Raw genomic sequence first — 14462 nt, 5'->3', positions numbered from 1 at the left:
CTAAGAGTAAGGAGCAAAGTTACGACCTAAAACAAAGATATGTTATTATGTATGTATGGGGGATTTCCCCTTCTCTTTACCTTACTCTTTAAGCTAAAGTTCTTTTATTAATTTTTTGAAAAACTTATCATTTTAATTCAACAGTGCATGTGTTTCAAGAGTCATTCTTAAATAATTACAACAAAAAAAGCGATAATTTAGCGTAAAGAGCGAGATATTGAGGAAGGGACAACCCCCTAATATACGTGATAATTTTCACGCTTCATTCATGTATGGATTATTTTTGGTGATTCAAGTTTTAACCTTTATTTTATTTGTACTTTTGTTTGGAAACAAATATGCTTTCTTAATAAAATCATCTATAAGCAATCTAGACTAGACCTACGTTGCCTGAGCAACGTGAAGTGTTGCGGCAACCTTTCTTTGGCCTTTCCGAACAAAGTGTTCCGAGAGCAACACTTTGGTTTTGTGTCTTTGCTATTGGTTAAACCCTGAAGATGTCAGCCTATCGAAGCTTTTAAAACGTTATGTTCAAAGAAGAACGCGATCAGTAATCACATGATTAAAGGCTATTCCTCAGCGTTGAAAAAACAACAATATCAAAAGAATATCGAAAGAAGGGACTAAATTGACTTTGCAGCCAGTTGAACTTTATGCTTTTCAATCGTAGACATCGTGACGGACGAAAACTTGGAACAATATTTTATATAATCTAGTTGGTATTATAAAGCTATCCATAACTTTTCAGGATTAAAATAACATAGGTGACACTAATTATTACGAAACTACCTCATTGTTTTACGTTATCGTTTGTACCTGTTGTGTAAACACTTAATTCTGGGTTACAGTGAGTATGGGTAGGCTACACCAACTAGCAAAAGTTACAAACCCCTCTTCACTGAAGATGATTGTAGCTTAACAGCCGATTACTACTTACAAGTTCCCTACATGTCTTACTTACCAACACTGGAACCAAATTGGTCTTATCATCAAATACACCGGAAACAAATAATAGGTACACCAACTCGCAAAAGTTGCAAACCCCTCATTGCAACTAGCAAAAGTTGCAAACCCCTCATCGCTGAAGATGATTGTAGCCTAACAGCCGATTATTACTTACAAGTCCCCTACATGTCTTACCACTGGAACCAAATTGGTCTTACCATCAAATACAACGGAAACAAATAGGTACACCAACTAATAAGAGTTGCGAACCCCTCGTTGCCGAGGATGATTATGAGCTAACAGCCGACTGATGCTTACAGCTCCCCTATATGTCTTACAATTGGTATCGGCCTATTTTCGGTTTCAGTGTGTACCTTACTACTGAAGTTGTCAACCCCTTTAAACTTTCAAACTGGTATATCTCATGAAGGAATTTTTGTACAAAAAAATGGATGACACATACTTTAATCAGCTCATCAAAAGCTATCGACTGCCGTCGAAAAAAAAATCTATCTGTCCTAGTTCAAAAGTTGACTTTTTGCCGTAGGCCAACTTTCTAACGTAATCACTTAGAAAGGAGCAAAGGATAAACTTTAATTTCTTTAGCAATGAGAGAACTTTTAAAGTTTAAGAGGCACATCTGATACCATTTCTCTACCGCAATCCCAAGTGCGAAAAACCGAATGATAAACTCAGCCGAAATCACGGCAGCACTTTCGGACCCGTAGGAAAATGCCGCTTTTTTGCTTCTCTAAATTTTTCTATTTATCACTCAAAGAAGATATATTGGCTGTGGGGCAGGGTAACTGTCACATATATTTAACACTTATAGATTTTAGTCCATCTTCAATTTGAAACTGGTGCCTGCCTGCTTGCCTGCTAGAACGGAGCTTTCCACTCGAAAGCAGAAACATGGTTTGATGAAACGAAAGCTTGGCTGCATAACTTCAGATAGTCCTCTCTGACATAGGCTATACAACTCCTCTTCACTTCACACACTATAGGCTCTGGCTCAAGGACAAGCAAAAACCATCCTTTTTGGCCCCAGGCAAGAGTTCTACGAAGCTTTCCAAAATGTAAAGTCATATTCATCAATCCGGCCTAAAGTCCACACTTTTCGTAAAAACCGCAGAGGTTAGACCCTTACCACTTTCTAGGAATAAGGTGAAATCGGGGTGCTAGGAACAAAAAAAAAACTACGACAAAACCAAAGTGTTGCTCTCGCAACACAAATATACCTTCTCTCAAAAAGTGTATTACTCACATGCTTCCTTCAGTAGCATATGAAAAGGGAATTTCACCTTTAGAGTATTTACTGCGCTAGTAGATTCACAAAAATCATCGAATACTACCCTATGCTCTGATCGTCAGTATGAATTTGAAATGCCCAAAGGATTCATGGGTACTAAATTAAAAGTTAAATGTGACTAAAGGGATTTCTGGGATTGTGCTTGAAATCGTAAATACAAGGTAAAATCCTTTAAATTGCTTTTACATTATGACGAGTGTATCAAGAACTGCCGGACTATATATGTAAAAGACACAGTAGTACCTTATATGAAAACAATTAATAATCAAAGGGAAAAAAGAAATTAAAGTCATTTTTCCCCTGTCGAAAAAAAAATGAAACTGTCAGCGAACAATGTTGATATATTTATCGACAATTCATATCGTTGTGAAAGAAAATTACTAGAGATATTCAAGAACATTAGTTCTTATTCCTATATTGTAGAAATTTCACAAGATATAGTAAAATATATATATATATATATATATATATATATATATATATATATATATATATATATATATATATATATATATATATATATATATATATATATATATATATATATATATATATATATATATTGTTGGGATTTCTCCCCTATTTTTTTCTTTTTCAGATAATTAGCCTGTTTTCTTTGGCTTAATTACTTTTGCCTAGATTTACCTAAAATATAATTTTCAATGATATGCTAAAGTCCCGTTACTAAACTAGTAGTTTGCAATAAGTAATAGCTTTGGTTAAATATGTGTTTTGTTTGGCTGATCTTGGCCATTGAAAGGTATTATTATTCAAAAGAAGCCAGAGATTTGAACTTGTATTTAGCTGATTGACCTGAGCTAATCTTAGGTCCAACCCTACAGAAAGTACTTTTGTACAGAGATGGTCTTTTGTTTAGTCTGCATTGAAACTCCACTTAGGAAGTCTGTCTTCAGAGTTTAAAAATTTTTGCTTAAGTGATGTTTGAAAGAACACATGTTAGTTATTTATCTACAACCATTTAGATTATTTTTCAGGAACCCAAGCAGGGTCAAAAAAGAGCTTGCAAGAAAATATCGTCATTAGTAAATCAACAGGGGGGAGGGGTTACCCTGCAAAGAGATAGCTGGAAATATTAGTGGTTACCCAGATTGTGGCACTCGTGGCCGAGAGTTTAGCCTGTTTGACCGTTCAATCACGGTAGCATAACTTGGAACAGTGTAGCCTATACCGTAATAGGGTATTATCATACCCAACTTTTACATTACGTTACAGTATTGGGGATTAGTGGCATCCCACGCCAATATTTGGTAGCTTCCAGTTAAGGAAAGTTATTTGAAGATAGCTAAAGGAATCCAAGTTTTCTGAAAAGACGATTTAATTTAGCCTATACAGTAGCTTACTGTGAGTACATATAAAATATAGCGGGAAAAGGACAATATCAATTAAAATATTGAAAAAAAAACGAATGGACGTTGCCTATTTGAACTATAATAAAATTTTACTAATTAATATATCACGTAGATATTGAGATTGCATAAGGAATCAACAAATTGAGTAATAACAAGTTCCACGAAAGACCAGAAGTTTGACATGGATTTTATTTAGACTCAAGAAGTATTTTGATTTTAACTGAATTTTCCAATAATGGCGGATAGACAGAATATTCACACAAAGTCCGAAAAGGGACAAGAATTCATAGAATTAGAAGTTAATTCAAGAAAAGCTACCACGGGTAAACAGAAGAAAATTGTATACAGATTCATATGCGACTCCCGCTATAAGTAGGCCTACCCAAGAGAATTCACCATCAGTTGGAACCAAATATCTTCAAAGGGGTGAACTAGACAGTTCTAACAATCTAGGGTGGGGGGGACTTCAAAACAAAATCGAGATAAGGACAATCTCCGGTACGAACAGTAGTGGGAGAAAATAATAGACTGCAGATTCAAAAGAAATTATTCCCAACTGGAGAGGCCCAGATAAAGGAAAGAGATACGGGAGCCCAAAGTATACAATCGAGAAGGAGCACACCCGGTAATATGAGAGAACATGAAATAGAAAAAGAGGCGGTAATAAACGAAGGAAAATTGATATATGAAAATACGAGGAAAACAAAACCTACTGAGATAGAGAACGAACATAATTTGAGAACGATTTAAGAGGATATAATGACAGAAGAGACCAATGTAGACCAAGCATTAGGAGTAAACGAAGTAGAATAGAATCGAGTTCCAACAGGGGGTCAAAAACAAGTAGTCATATTACAACGTCTGTTAAATTTCATAAAGGGTGAAAGAATAGCGAGAGAGAAAAGGATGAGGTTGAAAAAATAGCCAGAGAAGGAAAAGAAGAGAAAACATAGAAAAGGAATAGAGAACGATAGAAAAAAAAGAGGAGAAAACTAAACTCCCAAGTTTAGGGAGACTAATTTGGGAAAAAATTCCCAAGAGCCTCAAAAATCGTCTACAGTAGATGTATTGCATACGAATACAGGCACAGGGAGAATACGCGAAAAAAAAAAATAAGCTTAGGTATTTCCGCCCGCATATGTGAATTCGTAAAGGGGATGAAGTCATCATATTGTTACTGTACGGCAATATTAAATTGGAATTAATATGAAAAGGACTACTTAAGGTGAAAAAGAAAATTAATGATGTAAATTATAGGATAGCATTAGATGGAGCCAAAAAAGAAGGAAGTTTGCCATGTGAAAATACTTGGGAAATTTAATAGAGAAAATGGAAAGGAAAGCTACAAAGATCCGTAGAAGTGCTTCCTCGTGATTTTTATCTCAGAAAACGACCAGGAAATCCCCCAGGGGTATAATACACCCAGCACAAACATATATAAATGCCATTGAAAGACTTACGTCAGAAACACATCTGAGCCAAACTCAGAAATGCCAATTAAATAAGTTATTCGAGGAATTGCGGACGCATTAACATACCGACTCGGAAAAAAGGAGGATATGGTACATAAAATACCAGTAAAAGAAAATAAACAAAATAAAACAATACCCATACTTAAAACAAGAAGCTAAAAGGCAGAAAATGAAAAAAAATAGACCGAATGCTTGATTTAGGGGCTATAGAACCATCAAACTCGGAATATACAGAGCCAGGGGTATTAGTCCTGAAGAAGGATGGTTCCAATCGATTTTTTGTAGACTACACAAAACTGTATAATATTTCTGAATTAGACGCTTATCCAATACAAAAAAAGATGAAATTCTTGAGTTACTAGGCTCCGCAAAATTTATATCGATTTTAGACTTGAGAAGGGGATATTGGCATGTAAAAATGCACCCAGAAGATTCAGCAAAAACTACTTTTATTAATCCTTTTGGGTTTTACCATTTTAGGTTTAATGCCTTTTGGACAAAAAGGAGGTGCCGGCAACATTAAAAAGACTAGTTGATTGTATCTTAAAATCGTTACCATATACAAAAGCCTACCTAGATGACATAACAGTTTTTTCAAACTCGTTCAATGAGCATATAACCCATTTGAAACAAGTGTTGACCAGGCTCAGGAAAACGGGATTAATTTTAAACGCGGATAAATGCTGGTTGATGCAGTAACAGACGGAGTACCTTGGATACAAAATGGGGAACGATATTACAACCCCTTTAAGGGGAAAAAATCGAAACGCAGCAGTCCCAAATAAAAAGAAAACAGTTTGGTCATTTCTGGGATTGGTGGGACCTTACTAAAGATTTATTCAGGATTTGCAATGGTTGCTAAGCCTTTGACGGAGTTAACAAAAACAGGGTATCTTAGACCCCATAAAATAGACAAAAATTAAACAGATTACATTTGATACGCTTAAAAACAGTCTTTGAAGCGAAACATTATGTATATGGACGAAAACTTAAAATAATGACGAATTTAGCCATTAAGATAAGATGGCTAAATTCAATGAGACCAGATAACCAACGATTGGCAAAAGTGTCCATGTGCTTCCAAGAATAAAATTTGGAAATAATAATCAAGAACGGGGACGATAACGGGAATGCTAACGGCCTGATGTTTTGTAATATATATATATATATATATATATATATATATATATATATATATATATATATATATATATATATATATATATATATATATATATATATATATATATATATAACGAAAAGAGAAATCATCAATACAACAGCACAAACACACACACACAAAAAAAGAAAGGACATAGGAGAAAGGGAAAACTGTTTTCCTAAATTAATATATATATATATATATATATATATATATATATATATATATATATATATATATATATATATATATATATATATATATATATATATATATATATATATATATATATATATATATATATATATACATATATATATATATATATATATATATATATATATATATATATATATATATATATATATATATATATATATATATATATATATATATATATATTGAGAATTTAATAATAGATGGGCTATACCTAGCTAGCATTAATAAATAAATAATAGGGGGGACAAAGAGGTCTTGAACTCATTTGGGGAAAGCAATATTTATTGAATTTTGGGTTGGATTGGAATAGCTCTGGATGGAATCTGAGATTAGTCATATAAGCTCTAAGGGAGAATTGGTCTCTTTTTGGGAGAGGAGCCCCTTCTAGGAGCCATTAATGATAAACAGTTGACTCAACGGGCAGCTAGTTGGCCAGTTGTGACCCTGTTACCAAGAATTTGCTTCTCAGATCTGGAGTCCTTGGAAAAACTCTCTCCCATTCACTTCAATTTTACCGATAACTTTGTCCAGTATCCATGTTTTTTAATGTTTTTAAAAGGGTTATGTAGACAGCAGTAGTATTATCCCAAAGATGTTTTTTTAATCTCTGTCCCTAGTTTTAAAGACTTCCATATCCTTGCTTTTAAACACAGCCAGTGCATGTTAGTCACCGGGAATGTTTTCAAAAAGATGCAGATGTCAGTAACATCAAAATGAATATTTTTTAAGAGATGCAAGTGTCTTTAGCGTAAAAGGAATGGTTTACTTTGGTTGTTACATAATAAGGCTTGTTTATTTTGGGTTGTTACATATTAGGGTTTAAGGTGCTACGTAAAAGGGTTTTTTAGTGTCAACTAGTCAAGCAGGAAAGTATTTTAAGACATTTTTCTTCAAGACGTTTCAAGACGTGTTATTCAAAACATTTCAAGACCTTTTCTAAGACACTTTTCTTCAAGACATTTTTGAAGACACTTTTCTTGAAGATGGAGGTGGCTATTATGTAAAAGATATGGATTACTTTGGTTAAAAGACATGACGTTTAAAGACATACCAAGACCTTTTTTAAGACTTTTCTCTTCAAGACGTTTCAAGACGTTTTATTCAAAACATATCAAGACCTTTTCTAAGACACTTTTCTTCAAGACATTTTTGAAGACACTCTTGAAGATGAAGGTGGCTATTATGTAAAAGATATGGATTACTTTGGTGGTTGAAAAACAGGGCTTACTTTGGGCTGTTACATATTAAACTTTAGGATATTACTTAATAGGCTTTTTTAGCGTCTACTAGTCAATCAGGGAAGTTTTGTAAGACCAATTTCTTCAAGACGTTTTCCAAGACATTTCAAGACATCCCAAGATATTTTTTAAGACTTTTCTCTTCAAGACGTTTCAAGGAATTTCAAAAAGGTTTCTTAACATATTTTTGTGCAAGACGATTTTCAAGACGTTTTCAAGACGACATTTCAAGACGTTTTCTAAGACCCTTGTCTTCAAGAAATTTTCAAAGAGTTTTAAGACATTTCAAGACATTTGTAAGACAACTTTTCCTCAAGACGTTATTCTTCATGATTTCTATTGTTGATATGTAATAGGGGAATGTTTAATTACATCAAGGATGACACATTCTAACACGACTTGTTTTTCAGGTCTCCTTGGAGAAACCCCGCTTGTAAATGTTGAGGGAAGACACAAGGGTTGCTATGTAAAGACAATGCACACATAGATTCTTACATAATTTCTTAAGAGATTGTTTTACTTTCAAGGTGTTTTCCTCGGGGAACCATTATATTCTAAAGATTTTGTATTAGGATTTGAAAGGGTATTACCATATAGTGGAACTGCACCATATACAGCTGGACAAGGAATCTTTTTCAAATATTGTGATTCAGAAATCTAAGAAAGAACCAATTCCAGAATTGGAGAATTCCCATGTCCCACTTAAAAGCATGATCAAACTATTGACTGTGCATTTTCTATGACTGCAATAATTGATATGAAGAGGGGAAAATTGATTATTAGAAATTGGTTATATTTGCAGTGCACCTGCATATTAAGTAATGCCTTAGAGAGTTTTATCAGATAATATTGCTATCAGAGATGGAATAAAAGCCAGAGTACTTTTCTGGTTAGAATATGCTATACCTTCATGCATGATCAAAAGTTTTCCTTTTATTCTTTACTACTCCAAATTTTACAATTATATTAATCTAATTGATGAATGAAAATACCAGTGTGCATAGGCTACAAATTACTTAAATCGCATCAATGAAGTATATGGAAGTCTTATCCGGGATTAATAAATCTAAAGGATAGAAACTTTTATCGTACATACAAATTATATTAATAAAAACAAATTTAGAAGCATTACTAAAATAAATAAATAGCAGTTAAAATTCAACAACGGAAAAAAGTGAAAAAAAGCCCGACACAGGATAAATATAAGCAAAACAAAAAAATAACTAAAGAAAGGCTTGGGTCCTAGCAACCAATTCCAGAGAGAGGGGGGGAGGTTATATTAGCTAAAATTTCTAGACCTATTTAGATTTATTTCTAAGGGGTCTTAATGTCAATCCCTCATTTCTGTAGATTGAGTGTTAGATTTCAGTCTCTCCACTGCCCCAAAAAATTATACAACACCCCCACCTTAACTTTAACCTGTAAAAAATCTTAGTCCAAGAGATTCACGCTGCCATGGCAATATATGGCTGCCCTGTAAAAGACAGAAAAAGTAATTAAAACTCAACAAGCAAAAAACAACATGAAAAGGCTTATAAGAGATAAAATATAAGCAAAAAGAGCTGTGAATTAAACAAAGGTGAAAACCCTAGTATTCAGTCCCACCAGTCTCTTAGCATCCAATTTTACCTTTGCCTAGCAAACATTTCCAAAAGGGGGAGGTGAGGATTAGCAAGCAATTCCACCAGGGGGGACATGTTGCTAGAGGTCAAAATAAGCCCTATTTGTAGCTATTTCTGAGTGGTTTTAATGGAAATGCCACCGTTGCTTTGAGTCAAGGCTCTGCGTATTTATGCCACTGTGACAATATGCTTCTAGCCAATCCTAGCTAGCTAGGATTTCTGAGTAATTTTAGAGGGAAATGGTTGTTTTTAAGGGACAAATTTAAGTGACATTATGATGTATTTGAGAGATTTTAATGAAAATACCTTGTTTCTTTGACTGATTTTTAGATTTACATTTCATCAGTCGAAAAATTCCTTTAATACATCCTGCCTTAACTTTTAGCTATAGAACATGTTAGTACAATTAACGCCCAGTCTTAGACGCTGAAGGCCCGACATACGGCCCTCTCTAGCAGGCATTATCGCATATATACTAGTTTTGGACATATTTCTGCAAAAGTATTTGCCTATACTAGAATTGATTGCTTAAACTTAATGCGGAAAATCCCCATTAGTGTATTTCTGATGACTCCTAGCAATTGACGCCCACGTGACACAATATACTATATAAGCCCCCAACCTTCAATGACACTTTTAAGGTGCACCATATTACACCTAAGGGTTTTTAAACTTTTTCTCTCGAAGGAAATATTATAAGCCAACAAATGACCATTGTTCTAATTTGAAGAGTGGAAAGTTCCTATTTCTTAACTAAACTGCAATATTCCATGAAAATTCTAAGCGTCTGACTCAGAATGGCTGACAAACGGCATTCTCCAGCAGACATTATCGCAAATATAGCAGTTTTCGGGCATTTCCTCCAAATATATTTGTTTACACTTGAGTCGATCACTTAGACTTAATGAAAGAAATTTCTGTTAGAGTGTCTTACAATGACTCCTAGCAATTGAAGCCAGTGTGGCATCTTGCCCCCCCCCCTCGCCACACTAATAACACCTTCCTAGTGCAAATTATAAGACCTAACAGTTTTTCAATATTTTTTCTCAAAAATAAATCTATAAAGTATAAAAATGACAATTGTTTTTATTTGAACAACGGAAACTTGCCATTTCATTGCTTGACTGCGATATTTTTGGGCTATGGCAATTCTAAGCTCTTGACCCTCAATGGCTGACACATGGTACTCTAGCAAGCAAAATCACACAGATTACATTTTCTGAGTATTATCTTGCAAAATTATTCGTTTACACTAGAATCAATCGTTTAAACTTGATGAAAATAATTCCCAATAGCATTTCTTCTGATAATTCCTAGCAATTAAGACAAGCGAAGCACAATGTACCAGCCCCGATGACACTATTCCTGCGCAGACTATCACAACTCAGGGTTTTTTAACCTATTTCTCAAAAAAATTTATTTATAAGCTAAAAAATAACCATTATTTATTTGAATGGAGGAGACTTTCCATTTTTGTGTTAGTTTGTTCTGTTCTGTGGCGATTCCGAGCGTGTGACACTCAATGGCATACAAACGATACCCTCTAGCAAGCAATATCACACATAGGAAATTTTCGAGCATTTTGTTGCCAATATTTTTGTTTATACTAAAATTCATCGTTTCGAATTGATGAGAAAATTCCTAGTGCGTTTCTGTTCAAAAATTGAAGCTAGCTTGGCACAATGCACTAGCCCCGATGACACCATTCTGGCGCATATTATTACACCAACTTGTTTTTCAATCTTTTCTCTAAAAAGTATATTTATGCACTATAAATGACAAAAGTTTTATTTTAACAGTTGAGACTTCCTATTTCTTTCTTAAATTTTGATGCTTTATGATAATTCCAAGCCTATGACACAAAATGGTTGACATAAGGCATAATTAAAAAAAATTCTTGAATAAGAATTTTCATTATTTCCACAACATATAGAAACCCACTCCAAACCATAGATATCAAGACCTAACCGTACAAAGCCAGGCACACTCATATTAATCTTGATCAAACTGTAGACATCGAGACAACCTATAAAATCAAGACCAATGCATAAAAATCTACATGAATTCATAAAAATGAATTTATACCCTAGACATCGATACGACTTCAAAGTAATCAAGAGATCAATATGTAAAACTTAAGAACAATCCTCAGAGATCAAAACAAATACATGAAAATCAAGACTGAACCATAGAAATCATAACCACTGCATAGAAACCCAGAAAAAACTATAAAAACCAAATTTTAAAATCAGGGACAACGTATGAGATTAAGACCAATCAGAAAAAAATACGGCAACCTCTAAAAATCATGAAATTATAACAAAATCATGACCAGGCCACACAAATCTAGACGAATTCAAAAAAATCAGGACCAAACTAATAAAAATCAAGGTCAACGTCTAAAAATCAAGACAAAACCGAAGAAATTAAATGAATAATTTGTAAAAATATAGAGAAAGCCCATAGAAATCATGAGCAATTCATAGAAATACAGACAAACTCACAAATATCAACACATCAATATTTAGAAATCCAGTTCTATCCTTAAAAATCAATTCCAATGTATAAAAATAAAGACCGAACACTAGAGATTAAAAACAAACTGTAAATATCGAGACAAATGCGTGGATATTAGGACCAAACCAAAGAAATCGAGACCTTACTGTAGAAATCACGACCAACCTGTAAAAATCAAAACCAATACACAGAAACCATGACCAATTCATTAAAAGTAAGACTAAACTGAAGAAATTAGGGCCAACGTCTAAAAATCAAGACCATTGTGAAGAAATCAAGAGGTCAATCTGCACATATATAGAGCAACCCCATAGAAATTATAATAAATGCAAGTAAAATGCAGACGAACTCGTAAAATACAAGAAATCGACGCATGAAAATCCAGAACAATCCTTAAAAATCACAGGCAATACATAAAATCATGACCAAGCCTTAAAAATCCAAAAGAATCCATAAAATCAAGACAAAATTTAAGAAATCGAGAGGTCAATATTACCAATCATATGGTCAATTCGTGTAGTACACGAATACACAAAAATCAGGGTCCACCTCAGAAATCTAGACCAAACCATAGATATCAAGACTAGTTTGTGAGAATTTAGAGATCGACAATTATAAATCCAAACATACCTTAGAACCTATGACTAATGCATAGAAATTGAGACTAAACCATAAAAAAACTATATAAATTATGATGAACATCTAGAAATCAACACCGATCCAAAGAAATCAAGGGCAATATCTAAGAATCAAGACTAATACATACAAGTCATGACCAAACCCTAGAAATCGAAAAATCTAAAACAATCCTTAAAAATCCTGACTATTGCATAGAAATCCATACCAGGCCGTAAGAACAAAGACCAAACTATATAAATCATGGTCAAGCTCTAGAAATCAAGACCAATCCAAAAAATCAAGGGCAATATCTAAAAATCATGACCAATAAACAGAAGTCATGATCACACCCTAGAAATCCAAACAAATTCAAAAATAACAAACCAAATTAATCAAGACTAAGCTTTAAGAACCAAGAAGAATCCGAAAAATCAAAAGCTCATTGTTTAGAAACCAAGAGCGACCACATAAAAATCATAACCAAATCTTTGAACTGCATACGAACTCGCAAAAATCAAAAGATCAACTCGTAGAAATCCAGAACAATCCTTGGAAATCCTGACCAGGGCATAGAAATTCACACCAAGCCGTAAAAACAAAGATTTAAGTCTAAGAATCATGATCATCTCTAAAATCAGGACAAATCCAAAGAAATCAAAGGCAACATCTAGAAATCAAGAACATTGCATACAAGTCATGACCAAACCATAAAAATCCCAACAAATTCATAAAAATAAACACCAATCTGAAAGACCAATCGTTCTTCCCATGATATTAGAATCTCATTAGAAAAAATGATATTTTGAACTGAAAAATGTCATAACTCCTTTGTTGTTGGCTTCACATCTGAGCATGAACAGTGAGACATTCATTAGTCGTTTTTTGCATGATATTAGAATGTCATTAATGAAAACAAACTTTGGCCTCTGAAAAATCTAAAAAACTACTCTGGTCTCGCTTTCACCTCTTAGCATAAACTGTGAGGCATTCAATAGTAATTTTATTCTATGCTATTAGAATAAAATTAAGAAAAATAAAACTTGCCTAAGAAAAATTAAAGCAAAAATCCTCAGGTCTTTATTTAACCTATTAGCGTAAACATCAAGGCGATAATTAAAGATTTTCCTCTTCATATACGGAACAACTTCTGCTTGTCTTTTGTCTCAATTTAGCTTCTTACTATACAGTTCAATAAACAAAAATACAAGAAGTATCCCATTGTTGCATCTCTGACATATGAAAAATCTCTAAAACTCGCCTGGTCTGGGTTTCACCTCTTTCCTTGGTATTAGAATGCAATGGAAGAAAAATAAACTCTGGACTATGATTAATCTACAAAAATACTAATGGTCTTGGTTTCACCTAGAGACATCCAATAGTCATTCTTTTCCCTGCTTTTAAAATGATATTAAGCTTTCGATTTTCTAAGTAAGAAACATGGAAGTCCTTAGTGATGGAACACAACACCAACACCAGTGGGCCTTTGCAGTAAGCAATACTATATTTTTTATTGACTCATTTCAATCAAAGACTGAGAATAAAATAAATTTTACAGGGCATTTGAAAATTTAAAAAGAAAACCGTTTAAATATTTTAAATCACTGCACACACTGTTAAATCTGCTCAATTAAAAATTACTCCACCCGCCCCTTTTTTACTCTAACGGTTTTAGAGCTTCAATATTTCTGTTTTGGAGCCAGCTAGTTACAATTGATCTCTTGCCAATGAAAAAGCTAGAAAATAGTGCCTAGGGCCCCTTATGAATGTTTACCTTAGCCATTTCCCAAGTTATAAATCTTTTTAGACAATTTAATGTATTTTTTCAATGAACAAAATCCTTATTTATATCACAAATTCACACATTTTAAGACATTCAATACCCTAAGATAAATACAACTTTTGATTTAAAATATATGAAAAAGAACACAAAATATATTATGCATAAGCAATTGTTGATAGGCAGGGTATAAGATATTAAATCTAGAATACA

At 33.4% G+C, this 14462-nt stretch overlaps 1 long non-coding RNA gene across 1 annotated transcript in view; it reads left to right on the top strand.

Annotated features, from left to right (window-relative positions):
* The first annotated feature begins 2134 nt into the window (after nucleotides 1-2134).
* The window catches only part of LOC136042289 (uncharacterized), an 88342-nt gene continuing 76014 nt past the window's right edge, over nucleotides 2135-14462 (top strand). Inside the window, exon 1 of the long non-coding RNA XR_010621236.1 lies at nucleotides 2135-2415. This is a non-coding gene — a long non-coding RNA (uncharacterized LOC136042289). The remainder of the gene's footprint in view (nucleotides 2416-14462) is intronic.

The sequence above is a fragment of the Artemia franciscana genome, unplaced genomic scaffold (genome assembly GCF_032884065.1).
Source record: "Artemia franciscana unplaced genomic scaffold, ASM3288406v1 Scaffold_1017, whole genome shotgun sequence".
In the NCBI taxonomy this organism is placed as follows: domain Eukaryota; kingdom Metazoa; phylum Arthropoda; class Branchiopoda; order Anostraca; family Artemiidae; genus Artemia; species Artemia franciscana.
The sequence above is the reverse complement of the archived record's forward strand: the minus strand, read 5'-3'. Positions and strand labels throughout refer to the sequence as shown.